The sequence below is a fragment of the Oncorhynchus nerka genome, linkage group LG13 (assembly GCF_034236695.1).
Source record: "Oncorhynchus nerka isolate Pitt River linkage group LG13, Oner_Uvic_2.0, whole genome shotgun sequence".
Classification (NCBI taxonomy): domain Eukaryota; kingdom Metazoa; phylum Chordata; class Actinopteri; order Salmoniformes; family Salmonidae; genus Oncorhynchus; species Oncorhynchus nerka.
In genome coordinates this window covers 65163842-65185613 of record NC_088408.1, presented here as the reverse complement: position 1 = coordinate 65185613, position 21772 = coordinate 65163842, and positions in this window count along the sequence as shown.

Sequence of the window (21772 nt, the reverse complement as noted above, 5' to 3'; positions counted from 1 at the left end):
CACACGCACGCACGCACGCACGCACGCACGCACACACACACACACACACACACACACACACACACACACACACACACACACACACACACACACACACACACACACACACACACACACACACACACACACACACACACACACACACACACACACACCATCCCCACAAACAAATACATACACAAACACGTGGTTGCAAGTATCTGAGTGCACAGACGCATGTACTGTACTGTACTGTACTACACACACACACACACACAAGGGTGCACATACAAGTAAGCAGCCCAATAGAAGGAAACATTCTTTGTGTTACAGCAGCAGTCACTGGTTCTCAGTGGAGGTTAAATGAAGTCTATTTCTTTATCTCTAAAGATGTATTTTGTCTTTGACCCCAACACTTCTCTATCTCATGTGTCTCAGATGACAGTCACTGCACCAGTGTGTCTCTCCTACGACTACAACTGTAATGTTCTGTAGCAGGACCACTGCTTCTGAAGAGCCACCAACAGAGGGAGCCCATGCTTTTCCACAGACAGTGTAGAGTAACACTGTTCTTCATAAAAGGGCTGGGCTTGCATGGTGAGCATTCATCTTAAATTACCTCCCTCAATCTTAATATAGTCAACTCTGGATTTAATTCAATCTATATGCATCTGTCTTCATCATTCCAGAGGCTGCTGGAGGAATACATATCGCCATGACTCCCATCATCAATACTGGGTGATGAAGTGAGTCCACACCGTCTCCATGAACAATTGATGGCCACTGAGTATGAGAGAAGGGGGGGTGGGGGGTGTATCTCGCCAATATATCACTCATCAGTCTGACTGTGGCATTTTACAACATGTCTAGTTGTTAAATATGTCATCTATTTGTTATTCCATGTCTATCCAGGATGTGTCAAGGTAATTAGGGATCTTCATTTCCATCCTTAAAAAATGAAGTTAATAATCTCACGCCCAACCCTCCATAGAAATAGGTCAGAGATAATTGAATTTGTTTATCACATTTTCTCCCATTAAGAGTAATCAGATAAATACTGCACTAGGGCCTGTGACAGAGTAGTCCAGCCACTGATCAACCATCACATTAATTGAATTTAATGGGAGACGGGGAGCGGTGGGGGCGATGGAACGCAGCGAGGGCATGGACCACTGCGTCGCATGAGTGAAGATGAGCGGGGGTCAGATTAGTTCCTCTCATGTCCACACAGACTAGGGCACAACCAGGGGAGATGTCTGGACACACAGAGGAGAAATCACCACGGCAATCGAAGCAATGCAACTAGAACATTCCAACCACAGTCCATTTCCTAGAATCAGAATGCCAGCTTTGCTAGCAAAATGTCATCTGCAATGCTGTAGGCTAAGCTCCCTGACTGTGATATATCTTTACTGTACTATAGAATGTAAAATACATCTTTATCTCCCATAAATCAACATTCATATCAATCAAAATAAATGTTTACAGTACATAATGGAGTAATTCCTGCCACTCATAATCACAAGACTATCTAACCAACCCAGGAAACACTTACAGTAGATAGTAGAGCACTGGCTTCCCAGTTACCTGCAGTCCCCAGGCCCAGAGCCACATAGTGTTACTTCTTCCTAAGGCTTGATGTGGATCACAGGAAGCGACACACACAACAACCAATAGCCACGCCTCACAGGAAGAACATGGGGTGCAGAGACTTCACAACCTATCTACTCTGCAGGCAGCTTGATTTACTCCCTATCTCTCTCTCTACACTGGAGCATTCCTTCCTTCCCCTGGCTGTGAGAGGCAGTAAAGAGAAGCCCATGTTGACAGCAGAATGAACTGAGCTACAACTCTGACACAGCCTTTATGGAGCTGCTGCTGCTGCTCTGAAAAAGACATAGCTACTGTAGCCTCCTCTTCTCGCAGCAGTCTGGAAATGCTCCTGGTGTGTCTGTCACTTCCCCCCCAGGCTGTGTGTGTGAGTCTCTGTGTGTGTTTGTGTGTGTGTTTGTGTATGGCTACAGGCACTGTGTCTGTGTGGTGGCAGAGAGGGTTGGGGGGTGCCTGTGACATTGGGCGGCCAGCGTGGCTACAGCAGCCATGTCCTCTTGCTGACCTCTCCTGTATAATCACCCCTGTCACTCTGTCACCCCCCCCCCCCCCCATCCCCCTGAACAAGGACATCACTGTGACGAGACCTATGTTGATGCTACTAATCACACTCTGCTTTCTGATTAAAACTCCTCTTTACATCATTCTATATAATCATCATGGAAACGTACAATTAAATCTACCACAGCATTCTGTTTTGACTGTTACTGGAGTGAGTTAATCTTCATGATTCTGCCCCCTAATTTTGGTTCAAAATGATTAGACTGGAAATGGCTGCTGTGTCTGTCTCAGCCATTTTTAATGGGGAGACACCAGATCATGGCTGTGGCCTCTGACCTCTGCTCTGTGACTACAGCTCATTATTATAATCAGGGAGTGCCAGTCAGGAGGGGAACGGGGTGTGGGCCAGGGTGAGAGGACACCATCGCACTCGGCTCTGGAAAAGTCACATTCAACCCACATTTAGTTCTTTAAAGGTTTCTCTGAAAATAGCTATTCATTAGAATGAGTGAGTGGTCTGGGAATGTTAGATAATATGTTTCTAAAGACTCCTTTTTCACAATAGAAAATACGTTTCCAAAATGCACATTATATTTTTATGGCATACCCAGAATGTTCCATGTGGCATGCACAGTCCTGATTATGATCACAGACCGTCCTGATGATCTCTGACCCTGCCCTTATCCCTGCTGGCTCTGTCCCTACTCTAGTCTCCTCTGACACCACTGCTCCCTCCCCCTTCCCCTCTCTCTACACAGCCTCTCCAATCTCACACTAAGATCTTAATTAGCAGGTGCGCTGCTATCCTCAGACAGACATGGCTGAGCCAACACTGTGCCAAACATGCATCTGGTGACAAAACTACAACACTGCTCAACACACCAAAGCTCCATGCCATAGGGAGGAAATAGGACAAATTAATGGATGTTCAAACTGAACAGCTTTTTTTGGAACAAGTGAAGTCTTTTCAAAGCATGAGTCCCTCTCTTTCTTCAGTTGGAGATGTCTATTTTATCTGCTGTGGTGTAGCTACATGTAAGTAGTAAGTAACCACCTAAGTTCGGAATGCTTGGTTTGGGCCCAGAGTGCCAGTGGAAGTCATCAGAAACCATAATCCCCTTCTTTGATCAACCTGCCGGCGCTTCCCCTTCCCCCCGCTTGTCTGCCTGCTTGGGAGAGAGAGAGGAGAGACCCTCGGTGAAGAGATTACTGTGTTTTAACGTCTTTACAGAGTCGTAATGGGCTGATCTCAAGTCAGCAGCTGGCAATGAGAGGCAGACGAGATTGGCTGGGACATTGTGGAGCTGTTCCGGGATCAGCGTTCAGCTCCTCACTCATATGGATCTGGCAGAGCGTTGTAAAGCACACCAGAGGTATGGGTGACTCATATGGCGGACACTGTCCGTGTTAAACGGCAGAGAGACGCCACGGAGGGGTGAAGTGTGGTTATAACATTGTGTGGTAACCCAGGAACTTTTATTTCAAGATTCCGGTAAGATGCAACTTATCATTGATTAGAAGGTCTAAGAATGAAACACAGCCTTATACAGGCCAGCTTATGAAAAACACAGACTACTACACAGACCACAGAACAGAAATCAACAGCAGGAACCATCCCAACTTTCTAGACTGGAGATAAAGAGGGAGATTTTTGTTATAGGTATGCCACACACACACACACACACACACACACACACACACACACACACATGCACACACACATGCACACACACGCAAATACACACCAACCAACCAAACTGATTTAATAAAAGAGAACAGGGAGCGATGAGGAGGGGGGGGGGGGGGATCGATGTGGGCTCCCCCAGCCTCAGTCAGTGGAGAGTTAAAATGCTGTTAGACTCCAGCCGAGCGGACACACTCCCTAACCGGCCAACCTCCCTCTCATTGATTTTTTATTTAGCTCCAAGCAGTGATATGTGTTCCATGCACACAGAACATACCGCATAGCCTGTCAGAGCAGAAATCAGGCCCCATTGAGCCTGGCCAGCCCGGCCGGCGCAGAGCGCGGAGGGAGAGTAGTCTGTTAACAGAATTAAACTATTATTTAGTTGACTTTCCATAGAGGCCAACAGAGACAAGACAAGACGGCTTGACAGGAAATCCAATTCTCCTTACTGCAAGAACAACATGCTGCCTCAAATGAGAAGGTTTTGCATGTGTGTGTGTGTGTGTGTGTGTGTGTGTGTGTGTGTGTGTGTGAGAGAGAGTTTTGGGATATACTGTATAACAAAGTTGGTTTAAATATTCAGACATCAGTATTGTGATCACTTTCAGCCTCACAAGTGGACACTGATATTCTTTTTTATAGCAAGCATAAACCTACCTCACCGTCCTACCTCATCAAGCAGGCAGACCAGGGATCCCATGTCAGATTAGGAGACTGTACTGTCATGTCTCCTTTGAGAGTGTGGTTGGTTCCTAGAGAAACAAATGCATATCAGACCTAGTGATCATGACAGGTTAACAATAGCCATTCATGCCTGAAACATCTAACAACAAGGATAACATGTAAGGTAAGACAATACACTGAGTATACGAAACATTAACACCGGCTCTTAATAGCCCAGGTAAGATATACAATATACACTGAGTGTACAAAACTGCTCTTTCCATGACATAGACTGACCAGGTGAATCCAGGTGAAAGCTATGATGTCACTTGTTAAATCCACTTCAATCAGTGTAGATTAAGGGGGAGGAGACATGTTAAAGAAGGATTTTGAAGCCTTGAAACAATTGAGACATGGATAGTGTACAGAATGTGTGCCAGAGGGTTCAGAGGGTGAATGGGCAAGACAAAAGATTTAAGTGCCTTTGAACGGGGAATGGTAGTAGGTGCCAGGTGCACAGGTTTGTGGCAAGAACTGCAATGCTGCTGGGTTTTTCACGCTCAACAGTTTCCCTTTTGTATCAAGAATGGTTCACCACCCAAATGACATCCAGCCAACTTGACACAACTGTGGGAAGCAATGGAGTCAACATGGGCCAGCATCCCTGTGGAATGCTTTCGACACCTTGTAGAGTCCAAGCTATTTCAATATTAGGAAGTTGTTCCTAGTATTTGTTAAACTCTGATAGCATGGATGGAACTTCTGTGACTGCAGATCTGTAAACACTATCTAAACACATGCACAATGTCCATCTATTCACTCATCTTAGACATATCAGTATTTTATGTTGTCCTATAATTGTCTGACAGTGAATTGAACCCTTATGAAATAAGGGGTGAAAAGAGATAGCTAATTTAAAATACTGCGTATCACACCTTTTTTTGTCCTTGAGATGGAATACAATACAGTGGGCTATTCTGTATTAGTGTGTCTATTTACTAAGACACTTGAATGTGAGTACTAATTTAATCATAAAGCCCATTCTTTACAAAGGAGTCTGCGACTCAAAGACAATAGCGAGACAAAAACACCCTGGATAATTGGTTGGAAAGAGACACAAAGAAGGCGAGAATACAACAACTCTTTTATAAAACATTTGCTTATCTACACCACATTATCTACAAATGAATATGTCCATTTCATCACCACAATTCATTTCTCCTTTAACCAGGGTTATTCCGAGAGGACAAACCCCCCACATTAGCAGCCTGCAAGATTCAGTCAGACCAGAGCACCTGTCACACTTGCAATCACTAATAGACCCAGGGCTGATTCTGGGCTGATTCTGGGCTGCACAATTCACCTGTCATAGCAGCCACCTCGCCCACCTCTCTGCTTCCTGCCCTTCAGAGCAAGGGCACTGTTAGCACACATGTCAAGTCTTGGATGGAACAAGAAGGACACTGGAACGGATGAAAGAAGGTGGGAAAGGACTCGCAGTGGATTTGCATACTCCTGTGATCCTAATATATACAGGTTGCCAACCTCGGGGGTCAGAGTTCAGCGTGGTTGCTAGGGGAACGAGGCGGCTCTAGCCATCACTTGCTCGTTAGAGAGCTGCGGAGTAGGTCTGCCAACTGTCTTCATCACACTGTGGCCATGTCTGTACACTACCCTGGAGAATAATGAGACCTCTGCATACAGGGGCATACAGGGGCACGCACACACACACACACACACACACACACACACACACACACACACACACACACACACACACACACACACACACACACACACACACACACACACACACACACACACACACACACACACACTCGCACAGACAAGAATGCTCTCAGCAGACACACGCCATGGCACACAAAACACAGATGCAACACACACACATAAGACATCTTACACACGGATAAACCAAGACAACAGTATGTCTCTATTTTTGACAGACTGAAAATGTTTCTGCCTATTTTGAGAACTCATTCCCTTCTGCCTTAATCCCAAAATGCGAAGCCCAGAAATAAAGCTTGAATACTGTGCATCTCTCCATAGCTTCCATAGCATCAATTAGCTCTTTTTGTGCAGCTGAGCATTTCCTCCGGCGGGCTGAGGTAAACAAGGAGATGGAAATGAGGCCCAGCAGTATAATCCAGCCAGGGTGCAGGTCTGAGAGTAATCCCCCCCAGAGCTGCTCTGGCCTGGGGCATGCAGAGGGGTAATCCAACCCCTCGGGACCTCATCCACCAGCCCGCTTACACACACACACACACACACACACACACACACACACACACACACACACACACACACACACACACACACACACACACACACACACACACACACACACACACACACAGAAACAAGCATACACAAAAGAACACACACAAATATGCTCCCTGAAGTACTGAGCTACACACTTTGGTTGATAACAACACTTACAGTTGAGTAGCTGAGTAGTTGTACAGTTCCCATTGACTAATGTGATGATTTTATAACTTTCTATGTTATAAGTTACACACAAAACTATTCTTACCCATGTTATTCCCTCCATTACTCATTCATAGCCTGCCCGAATAATTTACTAGTCTTTTACAGTTTTTCTTTTCAATCACTTTGGCACATTTTTCGGATGTAAGTGGTTTATTAAAACAATTAAAACAAGAGTACAAAACTCTAAACTGATAACACTTGTAATTCCCCCTATCTTATGTTCAGAACCTTTGATTTGCATTCATTGGGGTTTCACACATCTTTCACCACTGAGTTATTCATTCAAAATTGAAGTTTCTTCCTTGAAAAACCATGTGAACATTTCATTTAGTCACCAATACATCAGATAATGATAGGCTCACCATTTAGTCATTTTAGTAAATACCATTTAATCCAATAGCAAAAAAATTTAACTTACACATTTCAAAACTGTTCTTTTTGAAGTGCCGAATAGAAAGAATAGTAGGTAAATGTCATTTTTCACAGTATTTTACTAGAACTTGACATGCATTCTTTTTTTTGATCATATGTTTCCAATGGGAGGTTGTTTGCATGTTGAAGAATATGTCAGTCTTACCGTTTCATTATCCTTATACACTACATATGTAGGACAAATCATCAGAAACAGGGGTAGTCTATTGTAAAGACGTTGGCTACTGTACAAATGTAGCACCGCGTCACGAAGTCACTTTCCCACGTGACCTTGTGACTCAACTGATACAGAATCACCTGTTGTTCTGCTTGAAACGAATCAACTTACAGTGTATCAATCAAATTCAGATAATGAGTAGAAATATATTATTATTTATAAACTGGGTGGTTCGAGCCCTGAATGCTGATTGGCTGATTGGCCGTGGTATATCAGACCCTATACCACGGGTTTGACAAAATATTTCGGTTTACTGCTCTCATTACGTTGGTAACCAGTTTATAATAGCAGTAAGGCACCTCAGGGGTTTGTGGTATATGGCCAATATACCACACCCCCCAGGCCTTATTGCTTAAATACAACCCAGCTATTTCAGCAGTGCATTGTACACTGCACCATAATTCCAAATGGTAGCACATAGAATCTCTTTCCACTTTGTCCTATTGAAGCACACTGGCAGACGGAGAATGATATTGTAGTATTTACAGGCACATCCATATATTAATTGGTTTTACTTTCCAATGTAAATTGATGTAAAAATATTGAATTTTACAGTGTTCAGCAGTTATCAAAAACAAAAATATAAACGCACCATCTAGTGGAAAGCTTTCCCAGAAGAGTGGAGGCTGTTATAGCAACAAAGGGGGGGGCAACTCCATATTAATGCCCATGATTTTAGAATGAGATGTTCGACAAGCAGTTGCCAACATACTTTTGGTCATGTAGTCAACCTTTAAAAAAATATAGGGGTGTGGATCAGGGGCGGCAGGGTAGCCTAGTGGTTAGAGCGTTGGACTAGTAACCGGAAGGTTGCAAGTTAAAACCCTTGAGCTAACAAGGTACAAATCTGTTGTTCTGCCCCTGAACAGGCAGTTAACCCACTATTCCTAGGCCGTCATTGAAAATAAGAATTTGTTCTTAACTGACTTGCCTGGTTAAATAAAGGTAAAAGAAGAAAAAAAAGAAAACCAGTCAGTATCTGGTGTGACCACCACTTGCCTCATGCAGTGCGACACATCTCCTTCAAATAGAGTTGATCAGGCTGTTGATTATGACCTGTGGAATGTTGACCCACGCTTCTTCAATAGTTGTGTGAAGTTGCTGGATATTGTCGAGAACTGGAACACTCGGTCATGTTCATTGTCCGAAGCTTATGCCTGCCCATAACTCCACCTCCACCATGTCCACATGAAGCCAGACACACTGTCTGCTATTGGCTCGGTACAGTTGAAACCGCGACTCATCCGCGAAGAGCACACTTTTCCAGTGGCCACCTTCGGTAGTGCAAACCCACAGCTACATCAGCTGTCCAGGTGTCCACAATCCCGCAGGTGAATAAGCCGGATGTAGAGGTCCTGGACTGGCATCGTTACACATGGTCTGCGGTTGTGAGGCCAGTTGGAAGTACTGTCAAATTCTCTAAAATATGGTAGAGAAATAAACATTACATTCTCTGGCAACAGCTCTGGTGGACATTCCTGCAGTCAGCATGCCAATTGCACACTCCCTCAACTTCAGACATGTGTGGCATTGTTTTGTGTGACAAAACTGCACATTTTAGAATGGCCTTATATTGTTCTCAGCACAAGGTGCACCTGTGTAATGATCGTGCCGTTTAATCAGATTATTGATATGCCACACCTGTCAAGTGGATGTATTATCTTGGCAAAGGAGAAATCCTCGCTAACAGAGATGTAAACAAATTGTGTACTAAATTTGAGAGAAAAAAGATTTTGGTGAGTATGGAAAATTGCTGGGATCTTTTTCATAATTTTGAGTAGTTTGATTAAGTGATAGTTGATTGTATTTTTAACAAATGAGAAGGAAATCACATCGAAGTAAATTGAATATTGCATTTAGATTTTTGTGCTGAGAGTTGTGAAAATGTACCATAAACTTGAGAAAATTGCACCAAAGTGATTGAAAAAAATGGTAACAATATACAGTATCCCCGTTCCTCAGTCTCTGAAGAGAGTTGGGAAGCCAATGGCTGTAAGAAGACAGTGAGAATAGCGATTGGTAGGAATAAAGGAGGGCAGGTCAAATCAAATCAACTTGTATTGGTCACATTTAGCAGATGTTATTGCAAGTGTAGCGAAACGCTTGTGTTTCTAGCTCCAACAGTGCAGTAGTATCTAAAAATGATTCACAACAGTACACACACATCTAAAAGTAAAAGAATGGAATAAAGAAAAATATAAATATTAGATTGAGCAATGTTGGAGTGGCAATTGACTAAAATACAGTAGAATACAATACAGTATATATAGTATATATATATACTTACTCATCTCAGTATATACATGAGGTGAGTAATGCAGTATGTAAACATGATTTAAACATTATTAAAGTGACTAGTGTTCCATTATTAAAGTGGCCAGTGATTCCATGTCTATGTATATAGGGCAACAGCCTCTAAGGTGCAGGGTTGCATAACCGGGTGGAAGCCGGCTAGTGATGGCTATTTAACTGTCTGATTTCCTTAAGATCTAAGCTGTTTTTTAGTCTCTCGGTCCCAGCTTTGATGGACCTGTACTGACCTCGCCTTCTGGATGATAGCGGGGTGAGCAGGCCATGGCTCGGGTGGATGATATCCTTGTTGATCTTTTATGCCTTCCTGTGACATCGGGGGCTGTAGGTGTCCTGGAGGGCAGGTAGGTTGCCCCCGGTGATGCGTTGGACAGGCCACACCACCCCCTGGAGACCCCTGCAGTTACGGGCGGTGCAGTTGCCGTACCAGACGGTGATACAGCCCGTCAGGATGCTCTCAATTGTGCATTTTTAAATGTTTGTGAGTGTTTCACGGGCCAAGCCAAATTTCTTCAGCCTCCTGAGGTTTACCTTTATGCATTACCCAGCGAGAGGGCAGATGCTCCAAGGCAACGTAAACAAATGATTTCCATATTGTCCTCTTAGGAATGAGTTGCATGCTGGCTTTTAACATCCTGGAGAGAGTGCAGAGAGAGTATAATAACAGTTTAATAAGACCAACTAAAGAACTGTCACACACATACACACACACACACACACACACACACACACACACACACACACACACACACACACACACACACACACACACACACACCCTCACCCACACACACCTTATTGACTTCTAAAAAACTGCTTAACATCAAAATAATAATTTATTCATGTGTTAAATTTAACCCGTTCCACTCCACCTTTTCAGAGGCCAATTAGCTTTGGCTGCCTAATGAGGCTTGACAGCATGAACAATCCACATAATTAACACTAATGCCAACAATAAACTACTGACAACCAGCTTTATGTACAGTTCATATACAAACCCATACTGTTGTCGTGTCTGAACTATCATTAAATGTGAAGACTTATTTATATCAAATCAGTTCTCTAGGTTTAATTATTACGTGATTAAACTAATCATGTAAACATTAATTAACATGGAAGTCGGGGCACCACGGAAAATGTTGAGATTACAAAGTTATAATTTTTCCCGAATATAACTCTTCAGATATTTTAATATCTGATCAATTAGTCTTCTATTAATGAATTATTAATTGTTACCTCATTAGTCTCATTCAAAACGTCTTAAAATTATTGGTTATCTGCATGAACCCTAGTTTAATGAATCAGCTATATACAAATTTGCTTAATTATTTATCTACTAACTAACTAAATAATCACATAAATACATAACAAACAAACAGTAGATGTTGGTTACTAATAATGATAGAAGAGTCCCTAGTGGGCTAAGCTGATATGACGGCTTAGTACAGTAGACAAAGGAAAGGGGTGGGGACTGAGAAAGAGCGGGAATGACAAAATGAATTCACTACTCACAGTGGATAATTGTACTCATCGACATGAAAATACTTTGCACATGAACGGCCACTCATTCTTAAAGAAATTCCAATGAACATATTTATGCCTGTATGTCGTTGTTGTCTCTCTGTTGAAAACACTCGATCATCCCGCTTTCCAGAAGTCACAATGTCTTTCTTGATTGTAGGTGGTTAGAATGGATACTTCAGTGTACCATTCGGAAATGTTCTCATAGAACAAATGCTTCGGCGGTTGTCGGTATTCTCGTTCTAGGTTTACGTCATTTCTAGCTGCAGACTAGTAATTTGTGTTGTCTAGAATTTTCTCCTTCTGTAGTGAATCGATAGTCTCAGAATTGAACCATTTCTAGCCATGTAGTCAACACTACAGCTGTATTGTCTCCGTGGCCTATAGAATCGTAGCCATTCCAATGTGGGGACAACGTCCCGGTGTTCTCTGACTTCTTAACCATTCGAGATGTCCTGCTTACCGTGGGTCTCTTTGGCATGAAATGTACATTTCGTCACAGGTGGTTTCATACTCTGGTTTAGAAAAGGGCGGTTCCATGACGCCAACGTAATATCTATGCTCACGTGGGTGTGGCCATTGATTTGCTTAACTTTATATGAAAACCCATACTCTCATACAGAAGGTTAACATCACATTACATCGTTTCACAAATAGTTTCATGTTTAATCACATACGTTTCACAATATTAAGATATAAACCTTGACAACTGGGAAATGTACACTTTAAGAGATACAGTTATGTGTGTTTCCTGTCCTTCATGAGTTCCCCAAATGAAACACCCTCGTCATGACTGTACAATGAGCCCGTCCTCCTATAGCTCCTTCCACCAGCCTCCAACATATTTAACAATTCACTAACTAAACTGCAGTGTATCCAGGGCATGGTATGGATCACATTTACTTTTCTCTGACAGGGAGCGTGTACAGATTTGTCAGCCTACTGAGCGGTGTGTATGTTTGAGGAGTGTGAGGAGTGAGTCTGTGGTCCGTGGAGAGGTGGTGTGACTGCGCTGACATGTGTCCGACAGCATGGCCTGCTCCTGGGCGTCTCTCTCACACGCCACTGGCCAGACTCCCCTGAGCTTCATACATAATGGAGCAGGCCACAGACACACACACCATCCCTCATAATGATCTGCACTGGCTCTGCTACTGTGGCCTTACACACTGATGCAGGCACGCACGCTCACGCGCACACACACACACACACACACACACACACACACACACACACACACACACACACACACACACACACACACACACACACACACACACACACACACACACACACACACACACACACACACACACACACACACACACACACACACACACACACACACACATACACACACACACACACACTTGATAATCCCTACAATGCCTGTCAGTACTAGTGGAGCAACATATTATAACCAACCAATCACAAAGCCATTGATGCCATTCACTGCAGTATAGGAAATGTGAGTTGTAAATTAAATTGGACGAATCTCAACCTCTCTTCTGCTTTAGCAGTGGCCTGAACACACTGGTAGAGCAGCACACTGGCCATACTGTGGCAATGCTGACCTTTACAAAAGTCTCCCTGATACATTGTTGCAGTACTACGCTTCCAATGGTCCTGATGAAAAATGGCTATGTTGTGTACTGAACAAATTATCCATGCAATGCAAAGCACACAACTAACAAAAACCAGAGCAGAAACTCTCCAGTCACATAGAGGGTAGTATACAGACTGTCATTATACTTCATAGAGGCCTTGCTGGTTGTGTTGTGGCCTTCATTAAGCCTCTCATTTAGGCTGTGGGTCCCTCTGCTGCCCTTTACTGTGTGGCACCATGGTGCTCAGAGAGGGAGGATACAGGATACTGCACCCCTAACAAAGAGCTTCATTTGGGGGGTGTCAGTGGTGATGCAGTGGGGCTGTGGGTGGTGAGGAAGGGGCTTCATTATGAATGGTACTTCATGGCCATTACTGTTAATAAGCCCTGGGCCAGGGTTTGATTCCCTTAGGCTTAATGCCTATGTCCATACTACTGTAGCGATCCACATGAAGCAATGTATTGGGCATGCATTGTAATTATCATCCTAGTTTGGTTATTGGAGCAGTAGTCTGTGAGAGGATGTTGGGTTGCCATTTCCCCCTCACCTACATGTTCAACCAGTCCACACCTCCTAGCGGAGCAAGATTATGATCACTTTATTGATCCAACCAAATTTTTTCTTCCGCTTTTATCCCATCCCGGGGGTTGGAGAGGTGCGCGGGCTGCCACAATGGGCACCGGGGGAGCTGTTGTTGTCGGGGGCTAAAGGGATACTTTAGGATTTTGTCGTGCAGTTTAAAGGAAGTTGCTAACTAGCGTTAGCGCAATTGCTAGCTAGCGTTATCACAATGACTGAACCACAATGGTAACGGCTAGTATGCTACTTAGCATTGGCTAAGTAGCATACTAGCATAAAAATGCTATCCACAAGTTCATTCAGGGAAGTAGTTAAACACCTCACACATATGTTTATGGGCTTAAAAAAACGTACCATGTTTATAGAGATTAAATGTATATATTTTTTTGTTTGCAAGCCAATATTACACTTTTTATACATCATAGAAGACTGAAATATAACAGAACTATTTAACATAGAAACACCAGATTTTAGGCATTTAAAAAACAATGTTTATTAATTATGAAAAATATTCATATAAGGAAAGGGCAAGGAACACTGGCATATTGGATTTGATACTATCAACCCTACAGTTGCCAGCTCTCTTCCTGATAGATTTTTCAAGTTGGACCCCAGATTTGAACTGACAAGCCTCTGGTTGCTGGCTCACCTCTCTAACCACTAGGCTACCTGCCACCCATACTGGACATCTATGGTACTAAACACACTGCCACAGTGCTTGTGGCACCACATCACATTGGCCTCACCATAATCAGTGTGGAGGACCAATCCTCCATTCTGTTCCAGTGAAGGACACAACCTCAGGCAGCTGTATCTGAATATTCCCCTGATCACTGTGTCCTTGGATTTGGACTCGTGTTGCTCAAAATAGACTGTGAAAAAACAATGTGAATAATTAATCAAAAATACAAAAAAGAAAGCGAAAAGTTGAAAAGCAGGCTACACTTTGCCTCTTGAACATCAATAGTGTGGTTCTGTATCCCCTCCTCCTCTCCATCCAGGGCATGGAGATGTGGGGAGCAGATCAGAGAACTGTGCCCAGAGAGGGCTCAGCCTGCTGGGGGCAATGCTTCTGGCAAACCCTCTTAACCCTCCTCTGACCTGAGGAGCACCACAGCTCCTCCACGCTCCAGACAGTGGGCAGAGAACACAGCTCGCATACTAATGCACTTAGTCTGAGGAAACTATTGTACTATGTCCAATGAAACTCTGAATGAAAGAATCAAACATGACTCATTGCTTAGTTTCTTTATATTATATTTTAAAAGTTGTGACAAATGTTGTTTGATTGTCTTTTGCAGTAGGAATACTCATTACGGATGTGTAAATTGGCCACCATTTCAAATCAAATCAAATGTATTGGCCACATGCTGCCTGAACAGGTGTACACATGCTGCCTGAACGTGCTTTTACACCTGCATTGCTTGCTGTTTGGGGTTTTAGGCTGGGTTTCTGTACAGCACTTTGAGATATCAGCTGATGTACGAAGGGTTATATAAATAAATTTGATTTGATTTGTGTAGACGAACAGTGAAATGCTGACTTACTGGTCCATCCCAACAATACACAGAGAAAAAAGAAAAAAGAATGCAAAGATAATAACACAAAGAATAAATACACAATGAGCTATACACATGATGCACGAAATAACTGAGTTAGATATGTACATATAGGTAGGGCTAAAGTCAAAGGGGGGTCAATGCAGGTAGTCCGGGAACCCACTTGGGTGGTGGGAGCCTTCTTCTGACACCGCCTGGTATACAGGTCCTAGATGGCAGGGAGCTCGGCCCAGTGATGTACTGGGCTGTACGCACTACCCGCCGTGGTGCATTATGGTCAGATGCCTAGCAGTTGCCAGAGTCCACTATCAGCTCCTTTGTCTTGCTGACGTTGAGGGAAAGGTTCTTGTCCTGGTACCACACTGCCAGGTCACTGACCTCCTCCCTTTAGGCTGTCTCATCGTCGTCCGTGATCAGGCCACCGTGGTGTCGTCAGCAAACTTAATGATGGTCTTGGAGTTGAGTGCGGCCACGCATCAGTGGGTGAAAAGGGTGCACAGGAGGGGACTAAGCACCTGAGAGGCAATCACGTTGAGGGTCAGGGTGGCGGATGTTTCATTGCCTACCCTCACCACCTGAAGGAGGCCCGTCAGGAAGTCCAGGATCCCGCTGCAGAGGGAGGTGTTCAGTCCCAGGGCTTAGTGATTAGCTTGGAGGGAACTATGGTGTTGAACACTGAGCTGCAGTCAATGAACATCATTTTCACATTGGTGTTCCTCTTATCCAGGTGGGAGAGGTGACTAATGTGACTAATACAATTGTGACCAATAAAACTGATCAAATTTGATTTGATGTGAATAATACGATTTGATTTGAACATATTCCAGTCTGTGCTAGCGAAACAGTCCTGTAGCTTAGCACCCGCTTCATGAACCTTTTCTGCACTCAGCGTGTCACTGGTACTTCCTGTATGAGTTTTTTCTTGGAAGCAGGAATCAGGAGGATAGAGTTATGGTCAGATTTGTAAAGGGAGGGCGAGGGAGAGCCTTGTATGCGTTTCTGTGTGTGGAGTAAAGGTGATCAAGAGTTTTGTCGCCTCTAACTGCACACTGATATGCCTGACAATGCACTTGATTTAGGATGTGGGTCATAATCTTCTTTCTTGAATACAACTGACGACAACTGAAAACAAGCGTGTTTTACTCTTTTATTCGAGCAGTGGACAAAGGCTTGTTTTGATTGTATCGTACACAGATACCACCGTTTTGTCTGAGTATCGATAGCAACTGTAGCTGGTCCCATGCTGCTCTAATGAGGATGGGGCTCTTAGGTGTGGGGCCTGCTGGCCCCTGTGGCCCTTGTGGCAGGGCAGGGGTCTCTGACCTGTGGGGTTTGTGCTCTGTGAAATGCCACCGAGCTCCAGAGACCTTTCCACCAGTCTGACTTATAGGGAATCAATGAGGGCTCGCTCACTGAGCTGCTGTCTCAACTGCCACAGCTGGGATGCACTATCGACTGCTGGAGAACGGCTACTGCTGAACACAGCACTGCACTGGCCAGGCAGTCAGGAACACTCCACATCAGCCCACACACACACACACGCACGCACGCACGCACGCACGCACGCACGCACGTACGCACGCACGCACGCACACACACACACACACACACACACTCACACACACACACACACACACACACACAAGCACACACCTCGGGAAAACATTTTGGGATTTCAACCATTAACTGACTTGACTAGGAGACAAATAGCTAGGATGCAGTAAGATGTGAGTACACATTGTGCAGGACAGCAAGTTGACTATAATGAGCTTTGTATATGCATGCCCCTATATCTGTATCTGTGTTTGAGTGTGTACCACAACGTGTTAAGTGTGAAAAGTGCATCTAAGTGTGTATGTGTGTGTGTGTGTGTCTGTATTTATGAGTAGTGTAATACTGTTGTTAAAGGCTGTGTTTCCCAGCTCGGCAAACACACTGCACTGTGCATGTCAATGACTGCAGAATACAGCTGCCTTATGGTGAGGTCACTGCTCTGATGGCCTGTTCGGCTCGCATATGACAGGCCTGGCCCTGTACACCTCGCCAAGAGGGCAGGAGAGAGGCCAGCACAGGACCACACAACCACCCTCCGCGTTCACACCCCTACTCGAATCCCACGCCCCCCTAACACCCCCGCGCTGCCTGCGAAGCTCAGGAAGAGAGCGTCCCACTCCAGCGGACTTCAATGAACCTCCTCTTTTCACTGATACTGAGCCAACGCCTGCCTGCCTAGCCAGGCGCATCGTCAATGTCATGTTTTGGCTGCCCACATTGATTTTAATGCAGGTTCATGGATCTGCTTCCTCCATTTCAGTGGTACAGTGGGAAGCAGGAAAATGGCCTCTGACAGTTTCAGCGATACAGAGATACATGGAGGGCTCTCAGCCCCCTCCACCAATCCTCACTTCTACTGTACTCGCAACTCAACACCCCTCTCCCACCACATCACTACAACTACAACACATAGAGCCAAAAGCTTACAAGCAAGCATATGGTCCACATTCAACATCCAAACCTCCCATCAGCTTTTTTTTTTTAACAATCCCTGTTGTTCCCTTTACAAACACATGTAACCTGAGCCTCTCTCTCTTTCTCGTTGTCTCCACTGCGACTTGTAAAAGTGGCAGAAATGTCACCTACTTCATTTGTGCAGCAGTAAAAGCCAAGCTGCCTTGGGAGCCGTCAGCACAGCAGAGACGAGCAGCAGATGTAGCGCCATCGATCTGACAAGTTATTAAAGAGGAGCAGAGGCAGGAGGCGGGATCAAGAGCATGACACTGACAACCTGAGGGGCCAGCATCTCTGTCTCTCTCTCCCTATTTCTGTCTCTCGGCTTCTCTCTCTCTCTCTCTGTGTGTCTCTGCCTCTCCCTCTTTCTGTGTGTCTCTGCCTCTTTCTCTCTCTGTGTGTGTCTCTGCCTCTCTCTCTCTCTCTGTGTGTCTCTGTCTCTCTCTCTCTCTCTCTCTGTGTTTGTCTCTGTCTCTCTCTCTGTGTGTCTCTGCCTCTCTCTGCGTGCCTCTGCCTCTCTCTCTGTGTCTCTGCCTCTCTCTCTCTCTCTCTCTCTCTCTCTGTGTCTCTGCCTCTCTCTCTCTCTCTGTGTCTCTGCCTCTCTCTCTCTCTCTCTCTGTATCTCTGCCTCTCTCTCTCTCTCTCTGTGTCTCTGCCTCTCTCTCTCTCTCTGTGTGTGTCTCTGCCTCTCTCTCTCTGTGTGTCTCTGCCTCTCTCTCTCTCTGTGTGTCTCTGCCTCTCTCTCTCTCTCTCTCTCTCTCTCTCTGTGTCGCTGCCTCTCTCTCTCTCTCTCTCTCTCTGTGTGTCTCTGCCTCTCTCTCTCTCTCTCTCTCTCTCTCTCTCTCTCTGTGTATCTGTGTCTCTGCCTCTCTCTCTCTGTGTCTCTGCCTCTCTCTCTCTCTCTCTATCTCTGTGTCTCTGCCTCTCTCTCTCTCTGTGTGTCTCTGCCTCTCTCTCTCTCTCTCTCTCTCTCTCTCTCTGCCTTTCTCTCTCTCTGTATCTCTGCCTCTCTCTCTCTCTCTCTGTGTCTCTGCCTCTCTCTCTCTCTCTCTGTGTGTCTCTGCCTCTCTCTCTCTGTGTGTCTCTGCCTCTCTCTCTCTCTGTGTGTCTCTGCCTCTCTCTCTCTCTCTCTCTCTCTCTCTCTCTCTCTCTGTGTCGCTGCCTCTCTCTCTCTCTCTCTCTCTGTGTGTCTCTGCCTCTCTCTCTCTCTCTCTCTCTCTCTCTCTCTGTATCTGTGTCTCTGCCTCTCTCTCTCTGTGTCTCTGCCTCTCTCTCTCTCTCTCTATCTCTGTGTCTCTGCCTCTCTCTCTCTCTGTGTGTCTCTGCCTCTCTCTCTCTCTCTCTCTCTCTCTCTCTGCCTTTCTCTCTCTCTGTCTCTGCCTCTCTCTCTCTCTCTCTCTGTGTCTCTGCCTCACCCTCTCTCTCTTTGTGTCTCTGCCTCTCTCTCTCTCTCTCTCTCTCTCTCTCTCTCTGTGTGTCTCTGCCTCTCTCTCTCTCTCTCTGTGTGTCTCTGCCTCTCTCTCTCTCTCTCTCTCTCTGTCTCTGCCTCTCTCTCTCTCTCTCTCTCTGTGTCTCTGTCTCTCTCTCTCTCTGTGTGTCTCTGCCTCTCTCTCTCTCTCTCTCTCTGTCTCTGCCTCTCTCTCTCTGTGTGTCTCTCTCTCTCTCTCTCTCTCTCTTGCTCTCCCATGCACTTTCGATCCCCTGTCTTTTTTTTCTGTTCATTTCCACATTCGCTTAATGTCTCCTTGTGCCATCGACAATAAGACACCGAGATCTCCCATCAGCCTGTTAACACTCTAAAGGATATAATGTTTGGCAGTCCAGATTATGTACAAATCAAGCCTAAACAAATCAAGGTTATTTCTATTTTTCAGGGCCATTCCCATGGTAATCTTTCAGTCTTAACGATTCAGTGCATAAATAAATAGAACATTGTTTGAAACAAATGATTTACAGATTATTCCCACGTATTGTGCTGTTGTGTTCTCGTCCTCTGTAGTTGTCTCACTTCATACTGTAGTAACCAGATATTGTTGTGCACAGCCGGACGACAATGAAATGTGTCACTTATAGCCATGTGGGATGAGTTATAAACCAGATAAAATATCAATGGTGGAAATGTCCTCCATATCACGACAATAAAGAACACATTTGGGAGCACCAACAGTGAGAAGGCATTCGTCACTATGTCAGTCCTTACGGTAACTGGACCTTTGGCCAGTGAATCCTACCACGGAAAAGGGTTTGAGTGTGACACTCAGTATGACCGGGCGAAATTATACTAAGTAGGGACATCACATGCATATACATATACGAGACAGCATGTTATTAGCTTCAGCTGCTATTATGTCAAGCCTTTTTAATCTATGCTCAACAATCACAGTCATTACTAAAAACCTAAGCATGTACATGTGGCTAATTTTGATTCGCCTCTTTTCAAATGAACCCACCAATTGCAGAGCAGAGCAGAGCAGGGAGAGAGAGAGAGCTCTTGCCAGACTATGTATGTCATGCACCTGTCAGCCAGACAGGTAGGAGGGACAGACAAGGTGGGGGGGTTATGGCCCCAGACAGATGAATAGCCCACTTGATTGATGCTGCCCTTTGTGCACATCTCTGTGTTGCTGTTGTGTCTGACATGAGTCTGTTTCACTGTAATGTGTGATCACAGGAAAAGGGCACCGTGGGCTGCCCGGCTCCCCCTGGTCTCTCTCGCACGATCATCAACAGGGGTGAATCAAACCTGACAACAAACATACACACACTTAAGTCAGCTGTATTTTATGTGATATGAGAGAGAGAGAGAGAGAGAGAGAGAGAGAGAGAGAGAGAGAGAGAGAGAGAGAGAAACTGTGGGATGTGAGGGAGACGGCTCAGCTGCAGTAGATCTATTGTAAGTGACTGAGGTGAAGCACTAGTTAAAGACATAGGGAGACAGTGTAGTATATTTGAACTGTCTTCCATGCCTGTCTGCACCAATCCCCAGCAGAGCCATCTATCTCTAGCTAGGTAGGTAGAACACTTGAGGTAATTAGTGCTCAAAGACTATTGAGATAGAAGGAGGTTCCCACAAAGCAGGCAAACCCAGAGTGACACAGCCCTCCACAGAGTAAGTGGCTGCTGACAGTACTTCAGCCCCAGAGAGAGAGGCTGAGACAGAGGCTAAGAGGTCATGAGATCAACTGCAATGGAACGAGAGAGGAGGCTGTTGGAACTAACATTACATACTGTACGTCAAAAAATACTCACACACACGTAGATATGCATTGATGCATGAACATCAGATATGGTCATTTATTTATACATTTTACAAGTAAACCGCCCACCGTCAATTTGTGTACACGTGTAGTTAATCCTACAAAACCCTTTCGAAACATTTAGGTCCGTCCCTCCATGCGATCCTACATAGTGAGTGTATGGGGCAGAGGGGCTGATATGGTGATGAAGCCTGATATTGACACTGTTTGTGATTGCACTAATCCCTGCTGCCTGGGGATGGGAGAGCACGGCCGTGGGATGTGTTTAAGTCTCCTGTCCGCCTGCCATGTTGGACGTAATGTTGGGTGACACTCAGACACCCTGGCTGATTTGTTTTGGCACTGCGAAGATCCCAGCTGTGCATTTACATATGCAATGACCCAGATTAGCATCCCCCCCCTCACACTCCATCAACACTGATTAGAGCAGGCTCGTTAAATACACTGCATGCTCGGCCCTGCCCACCACGTGTGACCAGCCCTCTCTCTCTCTCCTCATGTCACAGAGTCACACACACTACTCTCCTGATATCACACACACCTCCTAATGTCACCCTGACCTCTGCAGAAGAGACAACCCACCACTAACCGGCTGTTGACAGCACTCAGCACACACTGGAAAAACTTCTGCGACATTGTCAAATTCACACTCTAATACAATACTTGACTATAACTCATAGCTTAGCTAAGTCTTTTGTTTTCAAACAAGGTGCGAAACTGGGGTCTGGTTTGGAGTTGTCCATTCGGACAATAGTAGTATATAATATAACCTATTAAAGTTGCAGTCCACTACAGCCTCTCAATGGATCAGGAGCATGGAGTGGGCAGTGGGT